Source organism: Jaculus jaculus, chromosome 1 (genome assembly GCF_020740685.1).
Source record: "Jaculus jaculus isolate mJacJac1 chromosome 1, mJacJac1.mat.Y.cur, whole genome shotgun sequence".
In the NCBI taxonomy this organism is placed as follows: domain Eukaryota; kingdom Metazoa; phylum Chordata; class Mammalia; order Rodentia; family Dipodidae; genus Jaculus; species Jaculus jaculus.
Genome location: NC_059102.1, coordinates 71,156,300 through 71,172,540, shown reverse-complemented (window position 1 = coordinate 71,172,540; position 16,241 = coordinate 71,156,300). Strand labels below are relative to the sequence as shown.

At 41.4% G+C, this 16,241-nt stretch overlaps 2 pseudogenes; both read left to right on the top strand.

Moving 5' to 3' along the window:
• Positions 1–343: 343 nt before the first annotated feature.
• On the top strand, positions 344–1,023 carry LOC101604721 (annotated as a pseudogene).
• A 12,114-nt stretch (positions 1,024–13,137) lies between these two features.
• On the top strand, positions 13,138–15,005 carry LOC101605004 (annotated as a pseudogene).
• Positions 15,006–16,241: the final 1,236 nt, after the last annotated feature.

Below are 16,241 nucleotides of genomic sequence, written 5' to 3'. Positions count from 1 at the left end.
ATTAAAATTTGCATTTAAGTGCCCCCATGCACACGTGTGCACACGCGTGAGTGTATACACACACATGCTAGCTAAAGCAATCCTGAGCAAAAGTAATCATGTTGGAGGTATCACAAAACCTGATGTCAAGTTAAACCACAAAGTCATAGTAACAAAAACATTAAAATATATACATATATATCAAAACAGAGAGGGAACTCGGAATCTATACCCCCCCGCTGCTGCAGTAGCAACTGCAGAACTTCAGGAGACAATCTTTCTGGACAAGGCTGAGGGGGACAGAGTGCTCGCAGGGTCACCTACTGCGTGGCCTGGCTTGCTCTTGGAAGACTATTGCCCAGAAGAAAGGATGTTGGGTTTCCACATGCCGAAGATGTACCGAAGTATAGAGGGCTGTTGTATTGCAGAGCCAAGTCCTCCTGTTCTCGTTTAACTGAAAGCAAACGTTATGAAAAGGACTTCCAGAGCTGTGTTGGGCTGTGCGAGACTCACTCAGGAGATATCTGCAACGCCTGTGTGCTGCTTGTGAAGAGATGGAAGAAGTTGACAGCAGGATTAAAATTAAAACAAAGGGATCATGTGATAGATGCAAGGGCAGGACCCAGCCTAATGTCAACATTGAAACCAATGAAAGTGAAAAATCTATATGAAAATGGAATCAAAAGCAGCCAGATCAGTAAACTGCATAAGGAATTTAAATGCCACAAGCCTGATGCCCACAGTACCACCTCCAGCGACTCTACAGTCCAGTCTCCATGATACAGTAACCAGTCAGATGATGGCTAAGATACAGAGATGGCTTCTAGCTCTAACAGAACACCAGTTTTTGTTTTTCCTTTTTAGATCTTACTTACTGGAAAAGACAGAAAATGTGCTGTGGGATCATCTACAAGGGCCAATTTGGGGAAGTCCTCATTTATGTTCACGTGTTCAAGCCCTGCGGCAGCAATAAAAAAGTGTGGCTGAGAAGCTGGAGGAGCAGGGTGGGCACCTCTGCCCCTCTCCACTCAGGAGGGAGACTGAGGTCTTGCAGAAACAGAAAGCAACTTAAATTTTGAAAAGACCACAAAGCAACAAACTGTCCCTTCTATTTTTCACTTAGATACCTGCTCTTACACCAAAAGACATTTTCTAGAATAAACATTTGAATGGGTTATACCCCTTCCCCAGTCCTACAAACTCTAAAGCCAGTGTCTAGCTTAATGCAAGAAAAAAAAAGTGCACATAATATTTAAGATGTTGACTATTCCATAGGAAAGCTGAGTGCTGCTTCAAAGTGCTCTTTAAGTCTTTTTTTTTTTTTTAATCCCCTCCTAATGAATGGATTTAAGGGATTTCAGGAGATAAAGGTGGGATTTGTTTTATGATAACCATATGTAGTTTCGTCTTTCTGTATAGACAGGCAGTGGTTGGGGAACTTTCTAAGATAGCTGGCTACACTCTTTTTCCACATGTGGATAATTTGTCCTGACTCAGTAGCATGACCTTTCCCTACAGGGAGCTAATAGTTTCTAAATGCTGAGCTTGGGCTGGAGAGATGGCTTAGCGGTTAAGCGCTTGCCTGTGAAGCCTAAGGACCCCAGTTGGAGGCTCGGTTCCCCAGGTCCCACGTTAGCCAGATGCACAACAGGGTGCAGGGTCTGGAGTTCGTTTGCAGGGGCTGGAAGCCCCGGCGCGCCCATTCTCTCTCTCTCCCTTTATCTGTTTTTCTCTCTGTGTCTGTCGCTCTCAAATAAATAAATAAATAAATAAATAAATAAATAAATAAATAAAATTTTAAAAAAAGACCTTATATGAACCAGAGCTCCTACTGAAGAAGAGATGAGCTTGTATGATGAAGAAGATATACAATAGTACCAAGGCATCACCACACAGTAGAGAACACAGTTAAAAATGCTAAACAAGCAAGAGAGACTGCATAATTTTTCGGTTGACAGGAACATAGGTGCATGGTTCTGGGGACAGCTCCCCAGAAGGCTTGCAGTGTGTAAATAATTGATGATGATGTTACAGAACTATCTGTGGACATCATTAAAAGCTACACAATTCAGTTTTAGCTCTGGATTACCTCACTTGACTTTTGTGGAGGCTTTGTCTATGCAGTAGCTATTTGACTTATTAAGCTGTTTGACCTATTAAGGCTTTGGGTTTTTCTTTTTCCCCTCTTCTATTTAAAGTTGATTAGACGAAAAGAGGTAGGTATGTTAGCTAGGATAAGTTTTGCCTCTTTGGGTTGGGCTTTTTGAGCACTGAGATATGCTGAATGTGGATGTATTGCATATCTAAATCCTCACCAGACACTGCTCAGTTGAACCCAAGCCAAAGTTCTCTGATCATCTCTTTTCTGAAAAAGTTCAGAAAGAACAATATGCCTTTTCAGACTTCTCATGATGGAACATGTGCCTGCCATAAGATAACACAAATCGTGCTCATTTTGAAAACTGGATTTGTAAAGCTGAGTTGTATATGGAGCAGGCCACTTTTATGGGTATCCTAATGTTTTCCAGTTCTTAGTCAACATTTTATATTTATTGTTCTAAAAAACAGCCTACCTAGTACAAGCCACTATGTGTACATACCCAGTTAATCAGTCAGCTTGTCCACAGCACTGGAGGATGGAGCACATGAGTCCAGTCTTCCTGAGTTATTTTGAAATTTTTTTTGTACATTTTGGCTGCAGTATTCATAGTAGAATGTATTAGAATGGATTATCTCTACATTTGTATTTATTTGTTTAGTACTAAATCTCAAAAAGTCATCTTCCCCTTCCATTTCTGTGCCTGTAGGATGAGCTGTCTGTAGTCAAGCACTTTGTTTTAATGTATTAGAAATCTATGTATCTGGTTTGGTACTTTTTATGCTGTTGGATACTTATAATCAAAACATTTACTAAGGCATTGAATAAATTTATTCTTATTAGAAAATAAAAAACATAGCAACAAAAACATTGGAATAAAGCACAGAGTTATTACTAGCACAAGTACATGAACAAACATGTACATCAATGGGACAGAAGAGAAAACCTATGTATAAAACCAAATAGCCTTAGACATGTAATTTTTAAAAATTTATTAGTTTTCTTTTCAGCAAATACAGGCAGTTTGGTACCATTGTTTAGGCTCATCCATGACCTACCCCCTCCCAATGGACCCTCCTTGTTGATGTAAATGGGTTGTGCATTTTGGAGTTAGCCCACAGTTATTGGTACCATAAATGTCTCTGCATATCATGACCCAACATGTGACTCTGACATTCTTCCCACCCTCTCTTCCGCAAAATTTCCCTGAGCCATGTTGGGTTCATTTTTGGTTTGCTTCAGTGTTGAGGTGTTGGGGGCCTCTGAGGCGCTGGCTCTCTGATTTGGTAGGAATTGATTTTTCTCTGCGTTGGTCTCCTTCCCCTTTGTGCTGGTATCCGGTTCACAGGAAAACATCACCCTTGCTTCTTTTGCCAATTTTCCTTAGTTTCAGGCGGCCTGTTTTGAGGTATAATAGGGGGGCTCTCCCCTTAGGATATGCACCTATCTGAAAAAGAGAAGCAGATTCTCCAACAGACAGTAAGTTAGCACCTGAAAAATTGAGATAACACTTACTTTTTTTGATAGAGAGTTTAATAGGTGTAGGCCCTATTGTACCCCACGATTGATAGTAGCTTGATATTGGAGAGTGGGCTTATGTTTGGATATGGTTCTGACTTATTTCCCAGCTCCAGGTATGGGTTCGGTACCATTGAGGGGATCAGTTAGCCAAATCAAGAGCAGTTGGTTCCCCACCATGGCTGTGTGCCACTATTGCACTTGTGTGGGCATCACAACAGGTTATTTGTTGCTAAGTAGGTTAGACCATGAGTTTCTTGGACAGATATTGGTCATTTCCCCCAGTCACCCATGTAGCACCTTCTGGCACTAGACATGCTGACTGTCTGGGGACTAACTCTCTCCTAGCTTCCAGCCATGCCATTCCATTTTACGTGTCAGCTGCATATGGAGTCTTCAGCAATAGGGTCTTACCACTGACCTTTGTTGGGTCATCAAGTACTCTGACAGAAGTCGGTCATTCTTTTAGGAAAACTTGCAGGTTTCTCTGATCAAAAGCTCATTGTGTATGATAGCCCCATGCTGGTAGTGGGGGTTACAGGTCAGTGCCCACTAAGAAAATGAGGAGAAAGATAACTAATATACAAGAGTTAGAGAAGGGGGGGGGGGTTAGGGAGAGAGGAAGGGAAGGAAGATGTAAAAGATTTAGGTGATACTTTATCCTACACGCTCCAGTGTCTTGTGGTTCAGGTGTTTCCCATAGGGGCTAGTGAAGGTTCAGCCATTTGGTCTGCCATTTAGGAAGTAGAATTTTATGGTACCATTGCTGTTTGGGTCCAGATTAGTGTTTCCCACCCCTTCAATGCCCTCCCCTCCCTCCCCATCCATCTTAGTGTCTAGTCCATGAGGTGCTTGCTGGGAATGTAAGGTATCTTGGGTAGATTCAGGTTAGGTGTTGTAGATGAGTGAGACTATGTGTCAATTTTTTTCTGAGATTGGGTAAGTTCACAGAGAATGATCTGTTTCAGGTTCAACCATTTGTCCTCAAATTTCTTTGTGTAATTTTTTCTTACTGCTGTATAGAATTACATTGTGTAGATGTACCACATCCTAGCTATCCATTCTTCTAGTGATGGACATCTGGGTTGATTCCAGCCTTTAGCAATTACGAATTGAGCTGCTACAAACATGGTTGAGCAAATCTTTCTGGCCTGTGGTTTGAAGGTTTTAGGGTAGATGCCCAGTAATGGTATAACTGGGTCTGTTGGTATCTCTATAGTAAGCTTTTTCATGAATCTCCATATTGCTTTCCAAAGTGGTTGTACCATCCTGTATTCCCACCAACAGTGAATGAGTGTTCCTGCTTCTCCACATCCTCACCAGCATTTATTTTCATTTGATTTTTTGATGTTTACTATCCTTATTGGGGTAAGGTGGAATCTCATAGCTGTTTTAATTTGCATTTCTCTGATGATTAGGGATGATGAACATTTTCTTAAGTGTGTGTTTGTCATTTGTATATCTTCCTCTGTCAACTGCCTGTTCATCTCTTTGCCCCATTTTGTGAGTGGGGTGTTGGTCTTCTTATTGTTTAGATTTTTGAGTTCTTTGCAGATTCTAGAGATTAGGCCTCTATCAGTTGGATAACCCACAAATATTTTCTCCCATTTTGTGGGTAATCTATTGACTTTGATTATTATATGCTTGTCTGTCAAGAAACTCTTCAGCATCATATGATCCAATTGGTTGAGTGACTGTTTAAGATTGTGAGTCACTGGGGTTTTGTTCAGGAAGTCTTTTTCCATTCCTATATCATGGAAAGTACTTCCTATATTTTCTTCCAGTAGTATTTGAGTTTCTGGTCTTATGTTGAAGTCTTTAATCCATTTGGATTTCAGTGTAGTGCATGGGTAAATGTGTGGATCAAGTTCCTGCATTTGGTTATCCAATTTGTACAGTACCATTTTTTGAAGATGCTATCTTTTCTCCAGCTTATACTGATCGGGCCTTTCTCGAATATCAAGTAGTTATAGTTGTTTGACCCAAACTCCAGGTCCTCAAGTCTATTCCATTGGTCTATACTCCTGTTTTTATGCCAGTATCATGCTGTTTTTATTACTATGGCTTTGTAGTATAGCTTTATATCAGGTATGGTGATGCCACCAGAGGTATTTCTTTTGTTGAGGATATGCTTAGATATGCAAGGCCTTTTGCTCTTCCATGTGAAATTTGAGATCATTTTTTCTATATCTGTGAAGAACACTGTAGGGATTTTAATTGGAATTGAGTTAAATCTATATATTGTCTTTGGTAGGATTGTCATCTTCACAATGTTAATTCTGCCTATCAGGAAGCATGGGAGGTCTTTCCATCTTCTCAAGTCCTCCTCAATTTCTTTTTTGAGTGTTTTTATATTTTTGTTGTATAGATATTTTACTTACTTGGTTAACGTTATTACAAGGTATTTTATTTTTTTGTTGTTGTTGCTATTGAAAATGGGACTATGTCCCTTATTTCTTTTTCTGTGTCTTTGTCATTTGCATGCTGAAATGCTACCGATTTTTGTTCATTGATTTTGTATCCTGCTTCTTTGCTATAGGAGTTAATCACCTTCAGGAGTTTTGGGATAGAGTCTCTTGGATCACTTACATATATGATTATGTCATCAGCGAATAGAGCTAACTTAACTTCTTCCATTCCAAATTGTATCCATTTTATTTCTGTCTCTTGTCTTATTGGTTGAGCTAGAACTTCCAGAACTATATTGGAAGGCAGAGGTGAGAGAGGACATCCCTGTCTTGTTCCTGATCTTAATGGAAATTCCTCCAGTCTCTCTCCATGAAGTATTTATTATTTGGGCCTTCAGAGCTTTGTATATTGCCTTTATTATGTTAAGATATGTACCAACTATTCCAATTCTCTCCAATGTTTTTTTTTAATTTATTTATTTGAGAGAGACAGACACACAGAGAGAAAGACAGACAGAGGGAGAGAGAGAGAATGGGCGCGCCAGGGCTTCCAGCCTCTGCAAACGAACTCCAGATGCGTGCGCCCCCTTGTGCATCTGGCTAACGTGGGACCTGGGGAAACGAGCCTCGAACCGGGGTCCTTAGGCTTCACAGGCAAGCGCTTAATCGCTAAGCCATCTCTCCAGCCCCTCTCCAATGTTTTGATCATGAAGTGATGTTGTATCTTGTCAAAGGCCTTTTATGCATCTATCGAAATGATCATGTGGTTTTTGTTTAAGCTTGTTTATGTGGTGTATTACATTGACAAATTTTTGTATGTTGAACAAACCTTGGGTTCCTGAGATAAATCCCACTTGGTCAAGGTGTATAATGCTTTTGATGTGTTGTTGGATTCGGTTTGCGAGTATTTTGTTCAGGATCTTTGCATCTATGTTCATTAGGAAAATAGGCCAGTAGTTTTCTTTTCTTGTGGCATCTCTGCCTGGTTTTGGGATTAGGGTGATACTAGCTTCATAGAAGGAGTTGGGTAGCTTTCCCTGTTCTTCAATTGTGTGGCACAGTTTTAGAAAGATTGGGTTGAGTTCTTCCATGAAGGTTTGATAAAATTCGGCTGGAAATCCATCTGGTCCTGGACTCTTCTTTTGGGATTCTTGGTGGGTCTTTTGTTGTTGATTTCTAGCAATATAGCATTGTGATCTGATATCATGCAGGGAATTATGTCAATTTTCCTAAATATGTGGAGGCAGGCTTTATGACCCAGTATATGGTCTATTTTAGAGAATGTTCCATGGGCTTCTGAGAAGAATGTGTAGTCTGTGGATGTGGGATGGAAAGTTCTGTATATGTCCGTTAGGTCTAAGTGCTCTATGGTTTTGTTGAGCTCTCTTACTTCCCCGTTGAGTTTCTGTTTGGATGATCTGTCTATTACTGATAATGGTGTGTTGAATTCCCTAGCTATAATGGTGTTGGCGGCTATTTCTGTTTTATTGTCAAGTGGGTTTTGTTTTATGAACTGTGGTGCCCCTATGTTTGGTGCATACAGATTTATGATTGTAGTATCCTCTTGATGGATTGTTCCCTTGATAAGTAGGAAGCAGCCTTCTTTGTCTTTTTTGATTATTTTTGGTTTGAAGTCTATTTTATCCAAAATTAATAAAGCTAGACCTGCTTGTTTCTTACTCCCATTTGCTTGGAATATTGTTTTCCACCCTTTCACCCTGAGGAGGTTTCTGTCTTTAGTGGTAAGGTGGTTTTCGTGAAGGCAGCAGATTGAGGGGTCTAATTTTTTGATCCATTCTGTTAGCTTGTGTCTCTTGATGGGTGAATTAAGGCCATCAATATTTAGGGTAATGACTGTGAGATTTGATTTGATCCCTGCCATATTGTGGTGGTAGAGGTGTGTTGGTGTTTTCATGGAATTTTAAATTTTTTGTTTCCATTCGGGTTTGCTTCTTGTTTTAATATGCTTCTTATAGGCATTTGTGTTTGGTTATTTGTTTCTTCTCTGTGAGAATTTTCTGGAATACTTTATGTTTGGTTTTGTGTTCATATAATTGTAAAGCTGAGTTTTGTCATGGAAAGTTTTTCTTTCACCATCTATTATGAGAGAGACTTTTGCCGGGTAGAGTAGTTTAGGTTGGTAGCCATAGTTTCTTATAGTTTGTAGAGTTTCATTCCAGGCCCTTCTAGCTTTCAGGGTTTCCATTGAGAAATCTGAAGTAATTCTGATGGGGTTTCCTTTGAAAGTGGTATGTTGTTTTTCCTTAGCTGCTTTTAGGATTCTCTTTTTGCTGTCAATGTTTAGAGTCTTAATGATAATATGTCTTGGGGAGTTTCTCCTTTGGTCCAGTCTGTTTGGAGTTCTGATCGCTTCTTGTATCTTGATGGGCCTTTCTTTTAAGATACTGGGGAAGTTTTCTTCAATTATTTTGTTAAATAAGTTCTCCATGCCTTTGGTCTGAAATTCTTCTCCTTTTGGTATTCCAGTGATTCTGATATTAGGACGTTTGAGTGTATCCCAGAATTCCCTCATGTTCTGTTCACAGGAACTTTTGAACTTACTGAAATTTTTGAACTCTCGAACTGTTTCTTCCATCCTGTCTTCCAGGTCAGAGTTTCTATCTTCCACTTCGCTGACTCTATTCTACGGAGCCTCTAGAGAGTTCTGGACTTGTTCAATTAAGTTTGCATTTTCTACTACTTTCCTATGTATCACTTCCATCACTCTGTCCAGCTCTCTTTTCACCTCATTTTCTGATTTTCTTGATGATTCTTGGAATTCATTCTTGCATTTCTTTATGTTTTCATTTAGTATGGCCAGCTAATTTTTAAGGTCCTTTTTTTTTTTTCACTCTCTCTCAACTCTCTTAGCTCTCTTTGAATTCCTTCCAATGTCTTATCATATTGCCCTAGCTTAGTGATGGTAGCATCCACATGATTATCGGTCCTTTGTAGCTTTCCTGCAAATTCTAGCAGTAGGTTGATCAAGGTTGCATTGCTCACAGCTTTCACTTGATGTTCTGATCCTAGAAACTCTTCTATGTTTTGGTTAGATATAATCCTTGTTAGACTGGGTGATCTATCTGGATTTTCTTGCATTTTATTTTTCATGTTATTTCTTTTGTGTTGCGGTTTACCCATGACAGTGTATGGGCAGGTAGGTGTGTGGACCAGCCTGGGCTCTAGCTAAATGGGAATCCAAGGCAGCTTGGGGCACTTGCCAAGCAGCCTGTGTTTTGGCTCTCTCTTGCCAAAGCTGCCTATCTACTGCCTGACAGGGGCGCCAAAGTTGCCTGAATTCTCACCCAATAATACACCAAAGCTGCCTGCCTTCGAGCTTGGAGGGGGACTGAGGTAGCAAGCCCTAAAGCTGCCCAAACTCTGGCTGGGAACACTGGGACCTGGAGACAGTCTGCGCTCCCCCACCACAGAGATTTGGGGAATGGGCAGCAACAGACAGGTAGGGGATGGCACCTGAGCTGGAGCTAGTGACTCAGTCTGGGCTTGTGTGGCCCTTACTGTTGGAATGGGCCCACTGCACATGCAATTGTAGTGCAGAGGCAGCTGTGGCAGGCACAGGACTGGGGCACAGTGGAGGCTGGCCGGTGCACGCACGATTGGAGCAAAGCAGCGTTGGGTCTGGTGGCCTCCCAATTGGAGCACAGCGGTGGCGGTCCCCGCGGGTGTGAAAATGGAGCACAGTGCAGCAAGATGCCACTGTGTGATTGGAACACAATGGTGGAGGTTCCTGCGGCTGTGCAAACAGAGGACAGGGGTGGAGGTCCCCACAGGTGTGCGATCACAGCATAGGGCAGTGGGCCGGTTGGTGCGCGATCAGAGCACAGCAGCTTGGGGCACGGGCCATGGCAACTGTATGGGGGGGTAGACTACCCACCCGAGAGAGGATCCGCAATTCCCTGTTTTTCCCCATTCTGTGCCCTCCCAGTGTCAAGAAGACATTGATAACCCTTAATTTCTTGCCTTTCATTCCCCGGTATTTGCAGCCCAGCTAGACTGTCGCCATCTTGGCCTGAAGTCAGCCATGTAATTTTTGACTAGGTTGTCAAAAATATATACTGGAAAAGATAGTCTCTTGAACAAATATTGCTGGGAAAATCAGAATAAATGATTCCAAGTTTCTATCTCTCATTCTGCTTCAAAAAGAAATAAGCAAGGGTGCTGTTTTCTTGGTGAACCTGGTACCAGCACAAGGATAAAGGAGATCAACACAAAGAACAATCAACTCCTACCAAATCAGATATTCAGAGACACAGAGGCTCCCAAAACCTTATCACTGAAGCTGACCAAAAATTAACTCAACATGGCTCAGGGAAATTTTGCAGAAGAGGGGGCAGAAAGAATGTCAGAGCCATACATTGGGTCATGATATGCAGACATTTCCTCCTACCCATAACTGAGGGCTAATTCCACAATGCATGACCCATATACCTCAACAAGAAGGGGTCAAGGGGAGGGGTAGTACATGGAGGAGGCTAACAATGGAACCAACTTGACTGTATTCTCTGAGTATAAAACTAATTAATAAAAAAAAAAAAAACTAACTCTAAACGGACAAAGACCTTAATGAAATACGTGAAAGTTTGAAACTGCTGAAGAAAAGTGTAAGTAAATCATGCCAAGGTACAGGAATAGAGAAAAGTTTCTGAATAGGACTCAAGTTACTCAGGAAATCAGACTAACACTTTGAAAGTGGGACCTTATAAAATTAAAATTTTCTTTTATGTTAAAGAAAATAGCCAATCAAGTAAAGAGATAGTAAAATCTTTGCAAACTGATTTCATGAACACATCAAAAGCATAGTCCACCTCAATCAACTATGTTTTATCCCAGGGATGCAGGGTTGGTTCAATAAACAGAAATTGAGAAACATAATACTTCACATAAACAGACTGAAACTCAGGAACCACATCATCATATTTATAAATGTAGTAAAAGACTTCTGACAAAATTAAACATTCCTTCATAATTAAAACAGTGGGGGCTGGAGAAATGGCTTGGCGGTTAAGCACTTTCTTGTGAAGCCTAAGGTCCCTGGTTCAAGGCTTGCTTCCCCAGTACCCACGTAAGCCAGATGCATAAGGAGGCCCTGGTGTGCCCATTTTATATGTCTCTCTGTCTCTTTATTTCTGTATCTATTGCTCTTAAATAAATAAAAATAAACAAAAATATTAAAAGAAACAGTGGAGAAAATAGGAATGGAAGGACCATATATCAACATGATAAAGGCAATATACAACAGACATATAGCCTGTATTATATTAAATGGGCAAAAATTTTATGCATTTCTATTAAGGTCTGCAAGTAGGCAGTGGTGGCCACACTCACAATTGCTTTTCAATATATTAGTTGAAGTCTTAGCTCAAGCAATAAGAAAAGAGAAGGAAATAAAAGGGATACAAATCGAAAAGGAACAAGTGACACTAGCTCTATTCTCAGATAACATGATTCTATACCTCATATATGGAAATTTTTCTGTCCAAGAACTTTCAGCAAAGGAGAAGGATATAATATCAACATGAAAAATATCACTATCCTTTGCGTATATAAATGACAACAATATGGTAAAACAAATCAGGGAAGTTGTACCCTTTAGAGTACACACACACGCATGCGCGTACACACACACCCACACACACACATCAAATACCTTGGAGTCTCCCTTACCAAGAAAGTAAAAGATCCATAAAATGGAAATTAAAAAAAATAAAAAAAAAACACTGCAGAGAGAACTGGAGGAACATGTGAGAAGATGGAACAGCCTTCCATGTTCATGGACTGGAAGAATTAATATTGTTAAAATGGCCACCCTACCGAAAGTAATATACAGATTCAATGCAATTCAAATCCAAACCCCAGCAACCTCCCTCACAGAGTTAGAGTTAGAGAAAACAATCCCAAAATTAATATGGAAGTACAAAAGATCTCATATAGCCAAAAATTTACTTGGCAAAATGAACACCTCTGATGATATCACAATACCTGATTTCAATCTCTACTATAGGACAATAGCAATAAAAACAGAATGACACAAGAATAAAAATAAACACAGTGTTCAATGGAGTGTAATTGAAGATCTAGGCTTGAGTTCAAGTAACTACAACTATGTGATTTTTAGCAAAGTGGAATTATCATGGTTTATTCTCTATAATTATAAAGGTTATAAATAAAAAAAAAAGTTTAAAAATCTCAGCTGTGCCTGATCACATAGTCTCTATTCCTATGGAGTGACTTCATTGTTCTTTTCTCTGAAGATAGGACAATATAATGAGGTTGAAAAATAAGTAAGCAGATAAACAAAAATTTTAAAACTCAATAAATTTAAAAAGTTAAAAACAGAAAATCTCATAAGGTGAAATTCAAGTAATCAATAAAATGAGAAAAACTGTTCAACATTACTCCCTACCAGAGAAATGCAAATTAAACCTGCATAGAGAGTCTATCTTACAGCATCAGAGATATAGGCATTAAGAAAACAAATCTCAAATGATGCAGGCAAGGAAATGAACAAAAGAGAATACTTATGCACTGCTAGAGGGAAGGTAAATTAGTCTAATATCTATAGAAGTCAGGATTGAGGACTTTCAAATAACTAAAAATAGATCTATCATATAATCCAATAATATTACTTCTGGATATTTACCCAAACAACTCCAAAGTCAACATACTATAGAGATTCTCCTATATCAATGTTTATTACAGATTTAGTCTAGGTATTCAGCAATAGATAATTGGATAAAAATGTTGTATAAGTGGATGTTTTTATTCAAACAGTAAAAACAAATTTACGTTATTTTAGGAAAGTTGATGCAATTAAATTAATTAAGCCAGTCTCATAAAAACAATGTAATATATTTCCTCTGATTTGTGGTTCCTAAATTTTACATAGATTAAAAAAAATAATGTGCATACCCACACATACACATATAATCATAATATAGAAGTCAAACTAAGGAGCAAAGGGGTCTAAAAGGAGGATGAAAATAAGGGAGTATGGAATGATATTCTTAATATATACTATTTAAAATTAAAGTAATAGCTGTTGTGACAGAGGCCGAGCGGCGAGGCCCAATTTCCTGAAAGAACAGTAACCTTCTCCTGTGGTTCATCATCACCATGCCCTCCGACCTGGCCAAGAAGAAGGCAGCCAAAAAGAAAGAAACTGTCAAGGTGCGACAGCAGCCCAGGAAGGGGCATGAAGAAAAGATGCCGCCACAGAACCACAGGTGGCCAAAGAGAGAAACGAGGAGGCTAATGGCAGAGACACCACAGAAGTGGATTTGCTGACCAAGGAACTAGAGGACTTTGAGATGAAGAAAGCTGCTGCGCGAGCTGTCACTGGTGTCCTGGCCTCTCACCACAACAGTACTGACATCCACACTATCAACCTCGCACTCACCTTTCACGGTCAAGAGCTGCTCAGTGACACCAAACTGGAATGAGGCCATCGATATGGCCTCATTGGCTTGAATGGAATTGGCAAGTCCATGCTGCTCTCTGCCATCGGGATGCGGGGGGTGCCCATCCCAGAGCACACTGACATCTACCATCTGACCCGAGAGATGCCTCCCAGTGACAACACACCCCTAGAGTGTGTGATGGAAGTGGACACCGAGAGAGCCATGCTGGAGAGGGAGGCTGAGCGGTTGGCTCATGAGGATGCCAAGTGTGAGAAGCTCATGGAACTGTATGAGCGCCTGGAGGATCTGGATGCCCACTAGGCCGAGATGAGGGCCTCACGGATCTTGCACAGCCTGGGTTTCATGTGTGCCATGCAGAGCAAGAAGCTAAAAGACTTCAGTGGGGGCTGGAGAATGAGGGTCGCCCTTGCCAGAGCCCTCTTCATCGGGCCTTCCATGCTGCTCCCGGATGAGCCCGCCAACCACCTGGACCTGGACGCTTGTCTGTGGCTGGAAGAGGAGCTCAAGACTTTCAAGGGCATCTTGGTCCTCATGTCTCACTCCCAGGATTTCTTGAACAGGATCTGTACAAACAACATCCACATGCACAACCAAAGACTGAAGTATTATATGGGTAATTATGATCAGTATGTAAAGGCACAGCTCGAGCTGGAGGAGAACCTGAAGAAGAGGTTTCACTGGGAGCAAGATGAGATTGCACACATGAAGAACTACATCAGCAGGTTTGGTCATGGCAGTGCCAAGCTGGCCCCGGGAGGCTCAGAGCAAGGAGAAGACACTACAGTAAATGATGGCATCTGGACTGACAGAGAGGGTTGTGAGCGACAAGACACTCTCATTTTACTTCCCACCATGTGGCAAGGTCCCACCACCCGTCATTATGGTACAGAATATGAGCTTCAAGTACACAAAAGATGGGCCTTGCATCTACAATAATCTAGAATTTGGTATTGACCTCGACACACGAGTGGTTCTTGTAGGGCCAAACAGTGCAGGGAAGTCCACTCTTTTGAAGCTGCTAACTGGAGAGCTGCTGCCCACAAATGGGATGATCTGGAAGCATTCTCATGTCAAGATAGGACGTTACCACCAGCACTTGCAGAAACAGCTGGACTTGGACCTGCCCCTTTAGGGTACATGATGAAGTGCTACCCAAAGATCAAGGAGAAGGGGGAGATGAGAAAGATCATTGGGCAATATGGCCTTACTGGGAAACAGCAGGTGAGCCCAATCCGGAACCTGTCAGATGGACAGAAGTGCCGAGTGTGTCTGGCCTGGCTGACCTGACAGAGCCCCCACATGCTCTTCCTGGATGAGCCTACCAACCACCTGGATATTGAGACCACTGATGCACTGGCAGATGCCATCAGTGAGTTTGAGGGTGGCACGATGCTAGTCAGCCATTACTTCAGACTCATTCAACAGGTTGCACAGGAAATTTGGGTCTGTGAGAAGCAGACAATCACCAGGTGGCCTGGAGACATCCTGGCCCACAAGAAACACTTCAAGTCCAAGCTTGTAGATGAGGAGCTCCAGCTCACCAAGAGGACTCACAACGTGTGAGCCCTCAGCCAGGTTCCAGTCAAGAACGCCACTTGGAGACGCCAGCTGCCCCCTGACCAGCCGCTCAGGACAGGCCCCCAGGGCCCATCCCGCGTTGCTGCAATACTGCCCTCGGCCTCTCCCCGCCTCGGCCTGCCTTCGCTGCACTCTCACTTCCAGCCGCACAGCACCTGTCCGTTCCCCATCCTCCTCCACTTAGGGCTGCTGTCTGGCACTAGACTTGGCTGGCTGTTCCCTCCAGCCCCTTGCTGGTAACCTTGCCCCGAGAGATGCAGCCAGAAGTACCTGGGATAACCCATGGACCCACGTCCTGGGTGGCCCATGAAAGAGTTCAAGAGCCTCAATTTCTGGGTTTTGGTGATGTTGGAGGTATGCCTCCCAGCCCACCACCCCCACTCCTTACTGCTTCTGATTCAGAGCTCTGGACCAGGGCCTTACTCCTGGCCGGTTTTTAAATTATTTAACAGTGTAACTTTTAGACATATGTGATATCCACAAAATGTCCAATAAAAAATGAGGAAAAAAAATTTTAAAAAACAGTCAAAAAATTAAAGTAAAGTAATAATTTAAAAATTAGTTGAACATTATCTGGAGTTCTATGAGGCTTAGAGATTTTGGATCTCCCTTACATTTTAGTGAAATAACATTTTCAAATGTTATTTTTTTTATTGTGAAGTACCAGAGCATACATAGAAGAAATTATTGCCAGGACAGGAACAAGAAATGAGTACCTGAGTAAAGCTGCAGAGCAAACTGGAAGACTAGGAGAGCCAGTTGAAACTCAGTCGAAATGTAGGTCACAGTTGTTTCTTTCTTCAGCCAGTAAAAAAGAGACACAACAGAAGTGAATGAGAAAAAAAGAAGTTAACAAAGATGAGCTTTCTGTTGTAGTTATTTTCATGTTTCAAAGGCAAAGCCCCTGTCGTAGTCAGCTTCTTACGGCTAGGACAAACATCTAGCCAGACAGCTTATGGGAGGAAAGTGTTCATTTTGGGCTTACAAAATATGTGGGAAACTCCATAATGACAGAAGAACTGCTTGTTTTCATAGATTCAATCAGATAGGAAATACTGCAACAAACAAGAATTGCTAGGGCTCAAACTGCTTTGGATACACCTAATAAGCTAGACTCAAAATCCACTCCCAAACACACGTTAGGGCTGTACTCCAAGATGTATCCTCAGTGACATACCCTTTATAGGGGTCTGCCTACTGGGGATTTAACTGGGAAGTTCA